This window comes from Pteropus vampyrus, unplaced genomic scaffold (assembly GCF_000151845.1).
Source record: "Pteropus vampyrus isolate Shadow unplaced genomic scaffold, Pvam_2.0 Scaffold136, whole genome shotgun sequence".
NCBI lineage: Eukaryota > Metazoa > Chordata > Mammalia > Chiroptera > Pteropodidae > Pteropus > Pteropus vampyrus.
Window position 1 is genome coordinate 2,124,345 of NW_011888917.1, and position 10,509 is coordinate 2,134,853.

Sequence of the window (10,509 nt, forward strand, 5' to 3'; positions counted from 1 at the left end):
AAGGAAACAGCAAAGGCTGACACAGAAGCTGAAGCAAAGCTATCCAGAAGATCTAGCTAAGAAAATTAATGAAGGTCGCTACACTAAAAAACAGATTTTCAATATAGACAAAGCAGCCTCATATTGGAAGAAGATTTCCTCTGAGACTTTTATAGCTAGAGAGGAGAAGTCAAAGACTGGCTCTAAAGAATAGGCTGGATCTCTTGTTAGGAGCTAATACAGCTGGTGACTTTAAGTTGAAGGCAATGCTCATTTCTCATTCTGAAAATCCTAGTGCTTTAAGAATTATGCTAAATCTACTCTGCCTGTGCTCTGTAAATGGAAAAACAAAGTCTGAATGTCAACTTGTCTGTTTACAACATGGCTTACTGACTAGTTAAGTCCACTGTTGAGACCTCCTGCTCAGGAAAAAAAAAAAAAATGATGATAATAAATAAATAATAAAAAATAAAGATCCCTTTCAAAATATTACTGCTCATTGACATTGCACCTGGCCACCCAAGAGCTCTGAATGAGATGTACAATGAGATTAATGTTTTTATGCCTCCTAACACAACATTCATTCTGCAACCTATGGACCAAAAAGTTATGTCAACTTTCAGGTCTTATTATTTAAGAAATACATTTTGTAAGGCTATCGCTGCCATGAATAGTGATTCCTCTGATGGATCTGGGCAAAGTAAATTGAAAATCTTCTGGAAAAGATTCACCATTTTAGATGCCATTAAGAACATTCATGATTCATGGGAAGAGGTCAAAATATCAACATTAACAGGAATTTGGAAGAAGTTTATTCCAACCTTCATGAGGAGTTTAAGACAAAAGAATAGAAAGTGACTGTAGATATGGTGGAAATAGCCAAGAGAACTAAAATTAGAAATGGAGCCTGAAGATGTAACTGAATTACTGCAATCTCAAGGTAGAACATTAATGGATGAGGAGCTGCTTCTTATGGCTGAGCAAATATAGCAGTTTCTTGAGATGGAATCTACTTCTGGTGAAGAGGCTGTGGAGATTGTTGAAATGACAACAAAGAATTTAAAATATACATAACCTTAGTTGATGAAGCAGCAGCAGAGTTTGAGAAAATTAACACTGAAAGAAGTTCTAAAGTGGGTAAAATGCTATCAAACAGAATCACATACTACAGAGAAATCATCTGTGAAAGGAAGAGTTGATCGATGCAGCTAACTTTATTGTTGTTTATTTTAAGAAGTTGCCACAGCCATCCCAACCACCACCCACCCTGATTAGTCAACAGCCATTAACAATCAAGGCAAGATCCTCAACCACTAAAAAGATTATGGCTAGCTGAAGTCTCAGATGATGAATTTTTAGCAATAAAGTATTTTTAATTATGGTATGAAAATAGTTGTTTATAGATATAATGCTCCTGCCCACTTAATAGGCTATAGTATAGTGTAAAAACAACTTTTATATGCCCTAGGAAACCCAAAAAATTCCTGTGATTCACTTTATTGTGATATTCGCTTTATTGTGGTAGACTGAAACCAAACCTATAATATCTCCTAGGTATGCGTGTATGATAAACTATATCAGGCCAGATTATACCTCACCATGGACAGTTCTCTCAAAAGTTTTCGACTTTAGCTCTTACAGTTTTCTCAGCCACAACAATTAAACTTTAGCAGAAATTATGGAAATGAAAGAACTCATGCTGTTGTAACAGTTTCCTTATTATTTGTTTCATTCTCTCACCCACATCAGGCATGTTTTGTGAGCTGGAGTGTGCTTCCTTAGCTAAATCAATTTCCAAAAATCCATTTTCTCCTTTTTATGAGAATTTAGGATCCATTTTCCCCCATCTTTAGAAAAGAAAACAAAGTTGAGAATTCTTAATAATTTGTGCTTTGACAACAACATAACTTGAACATAACTTAGAAAGAATTAATTTGTTAAGTATTTTCTGTTGTCCTCTCTACTAGATCAGTAGGTCATTAGATTGATATTTGTGCTCAGAAAGGAAAGGCAGCATTGTGATGGTCTGAGAAGCAGAGAGTTGTTTTAATGTCTATGAAAATTTTAAGAAATGGCTTCAAGTGGCAAATCTGCCATGCATTATGCATTTTGTGTGACACTAAAGAGACAAATGCTTTGTCAAGGTACATTATGTGTTAACATTGATGTCAGTGAACTACCAATTTATTAAAGCTACCATAAAATCTAGCCTAAAGGTGCCATTCAACAATAATATAAATGAGTAGTGAAACAGAGTTTGAGGATTTTATATTCAGGTTAAAAGGCAGCTGCATGCCTGACAGAAGACTTTTTCACTAATTGAGAGGAACCAAAAAGATCTGATCATCTCTTTGATATTTTTCTTACTTAAATAGGGCTGAAAGTAAAAGAAGTATGTGTTTGAAAGTTAGGTTATGCTAAACAGGATAAAATTTAACCAACACGTAGATAGTAGTAAAGAGACATATGGGTGAGAATTATGATGAGACTTTTTGGAAGGGGCCTCAAACAGGTGGTTGCCCAAAAGGAATTAGTGCCTAGGGTATGTTTGGCTGTAGGAATAAGGAGAGAAATATCTGTGTCTGCGATAAATACATGGAGACATGCTGACTTAGACTTGATATTGCTTGTCAGATGCCTTTATTTTTGTCTAAACTTCAAAAACGATTTCATTTTACTATGAGAAGAGCAGAAGGTTTTGGGTTCTGTGATTGGTTATTGTTTTGAAAAGGAAAGAAAATTACCTTTCATTTTCTCTCCTTGGTGTTAACTCCCTAGTGGAGATTCAAAGGACATTTCAAATCACAGCAATTGCATCAAGGAACTTTTAAGTCTGTTACTTCTGACTAAGATTTTACAATGCTCTCACCGTCTTACAAAAATTTGCAAATAGAAGTCTACAAAAACAATTTTACAAACATGGTACGATATTTCCACTGGCTTTGAACTCTTGAGCAAACTCAGTTTCTACCTTTAAGGTATTTACCAAAAAAGAATTTTGAAGCCTGTACTAGAGGAAGCCTTGCATTTCACCCCTAAAGGAATAACTGTATTTAGAACAATGTTTCCCATGAAAATTTCATGGGGCATTTTAGCCTATAAAATTCAAGTTAATAAAAAATGTAGAGAGATGTTTATTATGTGCCGTATACTGTGTCAGGAGTTCCGCTAAACCCTGGAATGAGACAAGACCAGTCGTTGTGGGTACTATAGTTTACAGTCTGGTGGAGGAGATTGAACCAACTGAGCAATCACAGTCTGAATACGTTAAATGCTGTAAGAACTGCCCAGCATTTTTAATGGCATAAAGACGGAAATTGAGTTCTCGTTTACATAAAACTCCAGTGCCAATAGATGTTCCTAATCAGGATGAGGTGATAGATGGTCATCTTCGTAATACTCTACTATGAAGAGACTTTATTAGTAGGGATAAAAGGTGATCCTGAAAGCTGTAGCTGAAGGACCAGGCTTTTTTTATTCTCAAGGATTTTTGCTCCTCTAGGTCCCCAGGAATTCTGTCTGTGCTTAGGGAACATTGAATGAAGGATCATGTATGAGATGGTTTTAAGGCCAGGCCTGATAGTGACATGATTTGTATCTAACTGTACTACATTGTGAAGAATCCAGTCACGTGCTTTCATCTATCTTCAAACTACAGTCTACGGCCATGCCACCCTGAACAAGCCCAATTCTATCTGATCCTGGAAACTAAGCAGGGTTGGGCCTGCTTAGTACTTAGATGGGAGACCACCTAGGAAGCCCAGATGCTGTAGGTGTAAAAAATTATAAATAAATAAATAAATACATACATACATACATACACACACACATACATAAATACATAAAATATCTTCAAAATATAGTCTGGCTTGGTAATAGGAGGAAAAGGGAAATAGTTTGGTGAACAACCAGCCAGTTTCTAAATGTGACACAAGGTAATATGATGAGATGTGATAAGGAAATACACAGAGCTGTTGGAGCATCAAGGGGATACATCTAAGTGAAACGTGGAGGGGACAAGTGTCAGGGAAGGCTTTCTACATGAGATGATAACTTCCCTAGGAACTGAAGGAGGAATTAGTTTAACATGTTGAAAGAATTGATTTAAAAAAAAGCGGTCTAGACTAAACAGAAGGAAACCATTCTGAAAACAAACTAGAATCATTAGGATAGACTTTAAATTTTATAAAATGATACTATGGAGGAATTATGACATGCTGCCTTTTTTATGTTATAGAGGTATAGATTTAAAAAATTAATAAAGGTATTTTTTTACATAAATGTAGTGCTTATAAGATTCAAAATTCTTCTGTGCTAGCTAATCCCAGGAGTAGGATAGACGATGATTTGCTTTAGCTTGGCTGCTAGTGTTTAAGTGATTCACTTAACACCTTTGGGCAGAGGTCTCCAACCCCTCAGCCATGGACCGATACTAATCTGTGGCTGTTAGGTCTGTGGCCTATTAGGAACCAGGCCATACAGAAGGAGGTGAGTGGCAGGTGAGAGAGTGAAGCTTCATCTGTATTTGCAGCTGCTCCCCAGCACTAGCATCACCGCCTCAGCTCCACCTCAGATCATCAGGCATTAGATTCCCATAGGAGCACTGGTCCCCAGTGCCAAAAAGGTTGGGGACCACTGCCTCAGGGAACATTCAGTTCCAGAAAGACAAAAGAATGAGAATTTTGAAATGTATTATGTAATTTCAGGAAGCAACAAATCAAGGCACTTAATGAAATAGATATTGTAAGAAGGCAATTTAGCTTCTTTATATTAAACATGATAGCCTGAATTCAAAATTTTAATAAATAGTCAATATCCACTGCTTTGCAGCATGCGGACAAAATAGATGTCCATGTTGATTTTTGACATTTTACTATTTAAGTTAAAGATTTATATCAGATTTATAAAATTTATACTAGATTCTCATTAACCATTTTGCTTTATTTCTTCTCTGTCTCAAAACTCACTCCCTAAAAAAATGGTGGGGTGGGGGGAATGGCAGAAATATATCTCGAAAACAATTAGGACTTGAAATATTTTTTTAAAAAAATTATTTCTTTTCTAATTAGGTTTTGAACTTCCTGAGGCCAGGGACTGTGTCTATAAACACCTACAGTGGCTAATACAAGGTAAGTCTTACAACCTTCCCTTCTTTGAGTCTTACCACCTAATATATAATGGTCACTCAACAAATATTGGTTAAGATGGATGGATGGAGGGAGGGACAGAATATTCAAATATTATATTCTATTCACCTGGTGTTCCTCTTATAAAGTATACTAAGGTTAAATTTTTCTTAACCAAAAGTGGCCAGTTTTTCTTTTATAAATAGAATTACAACATACTCAAACCAGTGGAATAACTAGGAAATGATCTACCAATGAGGGATTTATTTTTCAGTTCTGAATCATGGATGATGTTAGTCATGAATGTGTGGGGTATCTAACAATGGGTTAAAGTTTTGAACTGGAGTAGCAGATGCCTATAGATTTCAATGTTGATCGAATTTAGCTGATGCTGCTGTGAAACTATTTGCCCTTGGCGGTGGTCTCACCTACATACTTTATTTTGGTTCTTCTGGAAGCTACAAAGCTATTTATTGTTAATGAGAGAATAAAGTGAGAAAAAAGATTAGCAAATAGATTAGCAAATTTTTAAATGTCTAATCTCTGTTAAACAATAACAGTAATGTTATGCATTCACTTCTCACTACTTTGCAACAAAATTTTTGCTATTAACACAGCTTTGTTATGTTACATATCTGTATCTTTTCTCTAATATAAACATTTTACCTGTCATAATAATATTTTTTATAAAATCATCTACCAAGTACATGTTTTCTTGTCTATTACAGTTTAATAGTGTGCTTCTAATCTTAAAATGATAATTTTGTGAAATTAGTAATGCCTATGCTCTCTCTCTATTTGATCTATTGGCTCACCATTCAAAATGATTATCTGGTAAAAACCTGTGATGAATAATAAAATAAAATAAAATTATTTTTAATTCATGTTTCTAAATACAAATTTTGGAAACAAAGTTTACAAAGTTTAAGAGTTCCTAGCATGCTCAAATACTCGTATCTGCTAAAAATTTTGTTATCCCAGCTTGAAGGAAAGAATATCACCTCCCACATTCCCTGTTAACCTCAATTTTGGGTTAATGTTTCTCATGACTAAGAAAAAAAGAAATATCTGTATATAGAAAAAGTCTTTCAGAAAACAAGAGGCTTTTGAAGTCAAATTAGATTAAACAAAGAATTAAACAAACAAACATGAAAGATAAGGGGTTGTAGTAAATTTATTTCAAGCTCTCAGACTGTTTCCCTTTTGGTTTCTCATTGTTTCTATTTTATGTATTATGATTCAGCTCACCTTCACCCTAAAGCTTTCTTGGATACCTGCAGTCAAAATGATGTGTTCTTCTAAACTCCCATGTTCTTTGTTCATAACTTTCTTACGATTCTAATCATTCTGCCTTACGGTTCAGCAATTTGTATAGAATTAGTTCCCATTTTCTGAACACATTATGTTCCAGAGTTAATTTAAAAACCAGGTTTTTTTTTAGAAGCCAAAGTACATATTCCCATACAACTAATAATACAAACGATGTTCCTATTTCCTTTTAAGTTCTATTTCTATCTAATCTAGTGACAATAGGAATATTTCAAATACACCTCTATTAATGACATTGCTTCTTCAAAACAAATCAATTCTATTATAAGGGGCAAATTACATAGATTCTAAACCTAGACTTGTCTGAATTCTCTGCTACTTACTAGTTGTTTGATCTGAGGCAAATTATTCAAATGTGTTTATTTGAGATTTCTCATTTATAAAATGGAGATAATAACAATATCTACTTCTTATCTCTGTTGTGAGGACTAAATGTGTTCATATATAAAGTGCTTTAGAACAGTACCTGACATATAGTAGGGATTATATAGGTTACTCTATAAATGTTATCATTATTATTTTCATTGCAACTTAGAGTATCAGGAGCTTATCTGCCCACATGTACAGGCATGTTTAAAAGTGAAAATATACAGTATATTTTAGGAGTTCACCTTCTAGATATAAGATAGATACTTAACTCATTGAACAAAGTGTCTCTTGGTCAGAAAGAGCATAACTAACTACTCCTTCTATAAATACAGATCAAATTTATTTTTTGGTCTACCTGTATTTCCAAGATGAGTGAAAATGGAAACAAAAATACTCTAACCATCAAAAATGAAATAAAAGTAAAAATAACAGTGATTATTATTGATATTATTTATCGAGCCCTTAAGATGTGCCAATCATAAAGTTAAGGGCTATCCATGCAATCCTCATATCCTCCCATTACAGATGAAGAAACTGATGGTCAAGGAGGCGAAGGTCTCTCACAGCTAATGAGAGTTAAAGCAAGAATCTCAAATTAAACCTTTCTGATTTCTAAATATTACTGTATTTCCACTCTACCAGAGACAGTGCTCTGAACCAGGTCCATTTTTTTTAGGGGCTGTTCTGCCACTTAAAAAATCTATCTAATTTTTCTAATCCTGTCTTCTTTATAGTGTCTGCAAGATTATAAGAATAATATAAGAATATTTTGTCAAACAATTGAATAAAGCCTAGTATACTTTATTCGGTGCATTATTTTTGATCAGTATTTCCTAAAATGTCTTCTCCTTCATTTGTCTGAGATTGCTAGCTCACTAGCAGTGTTGCTTTAGGATGCCACATTAGAAATTCTTCTTTCCCTTTGGAGTCCATGAATGTTTATCATCAGTCATGAATTCAGTCATCCAACTCTAACATATGACAAAATGTTGAATTTTTAATCTTGCCAAAGTAAAAATAGCTTTCTTATTTAATGTATCCTTTGTCCCTTAAATATATTTAATCTTTATTTTTGAAATGCATATTATGTGCAGAGCACATTGCATGCATATCTCATTTACTCTTCACAGCAACTCTCTGAGGTCTGTACTTTAATTATCTCCATGTTAGGATGAGGGACCTGAGAACTAGAGAAACTAATATCTTGCCCAAATTCACATAAGTAGTAGTAATATCAGGATTTAAATCCATGTAGAACTTCAGATACAATCGCCACTATTATTTTCAGATGATCCCTTATTACTTTGAGTTGAGAGAACAAAAATCATCTAACTAGAAGCAAAAAGCATGAGGCATTCACTCTCCTGCCAGTCCCTCCTTAAGTGTCTATATTGTAAACTTTTTAAAAGGAAGGTCTATGTATTCTTACTCATCTTTGTGTTCCTCACAATGCCTAAATGAACACCTTGATACCATGGACACGTAATAAGTGACTGATTTGAGTACATTATGGGATATCTAAGATACTGTTAATGATGACTATATTAGTCTATAATTAAAGGTTCAAACATTTTGCCTTAGGGCTAGTGGCCAAGTTTAGTTAATTTGGTTAAATGAGCTGTCTTTTTCATGTATTGTCAGTGTCACTTTTCATAATTGGATCAAGCTAATGCTATCCAGAAACTGTTAAAATGTATGAATTTAGAAATTCACAAATATGTTGGGTGAATATAATATATTGTGAGTTCTATAGCCAAGTGCTTTGCTTATTTTGGCAAGTGAATTTTAATTTCTTATGAATAACGTTTGATTATACACTGTGCAATATCATGTTTTAATATAAGTACCAATGCCAATATTTATAAATATTTTACATTGAGCAAACTTCTAAAATTTTAGTTAATGCTTGGAATTTCATCAGTTAAGAAAGTCCAAAATAATAGTTTCTTTAGCTGATTTTAAGAACTGTTTATAAAGTTCTGACTAGCACTATTTTGAAGAAATAAACCAGATCTGCTAACTAAGACATCCTATTAAGTGAGCCTGGTTTAAATAATTTTATTTTTAAAAAAGTCATTGGCATTACACATAGCAGGGAAATATTCAAGTCTCTACTAGAGATTTTTGATTATAGTATTAATTTGACATTCCCAGGTAAAAAAACAAATTAATTTAATGAAGGAAGGGTTAATCATGTATGAAGACTACATGACCAGAATAAAAAAAACTCAGCAGGATCTGAACATTTTTTTCTTTTCTTTTCTTTTTTTAAATGCCTACAGCATCTAGTCTTCCTAGGTGGTCTCCCATCCAAGTACTAACCAGGCCCGACCCTGCTTAGCTTCTGAGATCGGATGGGATCAGGCATGTTAAGAGCAGCATGGCCATAGACTGAACATTTCTGCTTGAGAGAGTTATATTTTTATTTAGGAGTAGTAACCAAAACTTTCATATTATACACATAGCATTTAAAAGAAATACTTATTAAAATGATTTATTAGCAAGTTAGTATAGGAATAATATATGTAATACAATGGCATATGTGGGGGTTAACTAAATGTTTTCCCCTTCGAAAAGTCTTTGATTGTGATGATTCTTCACCATGAGTAGACTTAGGGGTTGATTTGGTATGTCTATGTTTATATAGTCAGAGAACATTGTAATTAAAATAGACCTTCGAGACTCCAGGCCATGTATTATACATGAAAAAATAAGACCTAGAAAAGATAAATGACCTGCCTAAGATCAAATAGATATCTGATAGTGTATCTGTGACTCAGGCATTTTTTTTCAACTCTGCATTTAAGATATATTATCCTTTGATGGAAAGAAAAAGAAAGAAAAATTAAGATATAAGACTAGGGAAAGTCACATTGTTTAGTCTCCTCTGTAGCAAACTTCCCCATGACATGCAATCAGCCACTCTTTGATTAAAACTATACACGGACCTCACTTTCATTATTGGGTAGCTATAATTGCAAGAAAAATCTTCCTTATATTGATGTAAAATCTACGTGCCATTATTTCTTCTTTAGTGTTTTCTTTTTTATGCAAAATATCTATACCTCTTCAAGAATTCCTTTTATGACAGGAGTTTCAGATATTTCATCCTCTGATTCCTCCTTCTAGCACATCAATAAAATGTTTCGTATTTCAAGTTGATGCCTAGAATTAAACACAATGTGACAACTGGTATATCTGGATACTACCATAAGTATGTGGAAAATCTACTGTCTCTTGATCCAACCCCTATACTTTTGACTTTTTATATTAATTGTGCCTTTTGAATGGTTGCCCTTATGAATCAACTAAAGCCAAAAGTTATTTTTCGCATGGAATACTATAAATAGCAGACTTATATACTTATTTTTACATTGGTTTGTTTATTTTTATAATTTTTAAGTCAAAATTGACAGGATTAAGCATACCTGTTTGCTATCACCATCACCATCAAGAAAACTGTCAGTATGAATTATCTGAGTTGCTCAAGAAAGTCAAGATGATTAAATAAGAAAAAAAAAATTTAAGTCTACTTTGAGTTCATAATGGCACAAAAATAAAACAAGCAGTATAATATAAATTATAAGGTTGTTATGTAATATATACATCATAACATATCTTTTTCCCTATAAAAATGCTGCATGTTAATCAATATAAATTATAAATATTCTATTCTAGTTTGGGTCATATTCATCAATTCACTTCT

At 33.5% G+C, this 10,509-nt stretch overlaps 2 pseudogenes; one reads left to right on the forward strand and one right to left on the reverse strand.

The window, feature by feature from the left end:
* The first annotated feature begins 3,636 nt into the window (after positions 1 to 3,636).
* Positions 3,637 to 3,755, forward strand: LOC111744525 (annotated as a pseudogene).
* A 5,321-nt stretch (positions 3,756 to 9,076) lies between these two features.
* LOC111744515 lies at positions 9,077 to 9,195 on the reverse strand (annotated as a pseudogene).
* Between the last annotated feature and the right edge of the window lie 1,314 nt (positions 9,196 to 10,509).